This window comes from Hipposideros armiger, unplaced genomic scaffold (assembly GCF_001890085.2).
Source record: "Hipposideros armiger isolate ML-2016 unplaced genomic scaffold, ASM189008v1 scaffold_685, whole genome shotgun sequence".
Lineage (NCBI taxonomy): Eukaryota > Metazoa > Chordata > Mammalia > Chiroptera > Hipposideridae > Hipposideros > Hipposideros armiger.
In genome coordinates, this window is record NW_017732035.1 from 482,896 (window position 1) to 484,519 (window position 1,624).

Below are 1,624 nucleotides of genomic sequence, written 5' to 3' on the forward strand. Positions count from 1 at the left end.
GGTGTGGGGGGGTGGGACATGAGTTTCACCAAAGAGGCTTTCAACCAGGTTCCTGGGAAAAGCCAGGGTTGCACCCCAGCAGCCTGGAGCGTGATGGTGGTGGTAGGGGTCACAGCAGTGACTTCCGGGACCTTCCAGTAGAGGAGGGGTGGGCCTTCCCTCTGTACCCTCCCCACTCTTTGGTCTCCACTGGGTGGGGGAGCAATCTCGGACCAGAGATGCCCCAACAAGAGCCCAGCCAGCACTGAGCCTCTACAGCCTGCCATTCACGAGGCCCCTGCTCCGCGCAGTGTTCTGGAAAGGTCCCTGGGGCACCCAGAGGGGGCAGGCCGTCTCTAGATGTTCGTGTTTTATTCGAGTGGAGATGCCACGGGAGGCGTTTGCACAGAGCACGGGCCAGCGGGAGCCTCGCTGGCGGGAGGACCCCGCGCCAACCCGGCGCTGGTGGCGGGCAGAGGAACCGGGAACCAGGGCGTCGGCAGTCCCGCCCGCCCCCTGGTGGCCGTCCCGCGCGCCGCGCGTGGCGCCTGGAGCTCTCGGGCAGGCCACCGTGCACGTACAGCGGAGGAACCAGTCGGAGCGGCGGGTGCGGGACGGGGGTGGCTGGGGGATGGTCCCAGATTAATGCTGATATTCAGTATCCCGAGAGGACCTGGGTAGGTACATTTGTCAGAAGCCCCTGGTGGTGCAGCTAAGATTCGAGGATGTTATTGAATGTAAATTTTATGTCAAAATAGAAGTCTATAAAGGGGCACCAAACCTCGTCAGTGATGCGAATGGGAAGGTATTGGGGGAAGGGCCCAGAAGGGAGTGCACCTAGAGAAATGGGGGGGTTGTGGACGGAGGGGTGACGGGCGCATCAGTGTTGGTGTTGGGCTCTGGGCGGGAGATTTTAGGCCATTCACTGTGAGATTCTATCAGCTTTGCTGCAGGTTTCAACATTTTCACAATAAACTGCTGGGGAGTCTTCCTGGAGGTGGCCTCTGAACTGGATCTCTCCGGGGGTACCTGAGAGAGGTGGATGAAGTATCTTTCCCTGGGATCAGGGGCATCAGGTCTGGATATTTTGGGGGGCTGATGAAAGTGAACAGGGAAGTAGACTCTGGCGGGGACATCCCCCCAAGGGCCCTGCTCCCAAGGAGCTTCGAGATGGACCCATGGGTGCCCACCTATCCCAGGTGCCCTCATGAGAGCAGTTCCCATAGGTGGGGGATCCCACAGCTGCTCTGAGGGTGTACTTGGCACAGACCCCTTGGATGCAGTGACTTTGCAGCCTCCACCGTCCCCACTGGGTCCTGTAGGCAGTGGGCCCACCATTAGCCACTCTGGTCCCACTGTGGTCACTCCCTCAGGGCTGGCAGACAGGGGGAAGGGCAATACAACACCGACCCAGTTTTAATAACAAACACGAGTGAAAAACAGTGGGGTCTGCCGTCCTTGGGGCTGGTGGGGCAGGTGTTCCCCACGCACCCTCGCAGCACTCTGGGATGCCCAGGCTGCCGCCCCACAGAGGTAGGGTTCCCAGGGCCTGGGATGCTCACATCCGGCACCGACAGGCAGCAGCTGTGGCAGCGTGGACCCCCAGTCAGCTGGCGGGAACTGCTCCATGGCCACCCCCACCCCC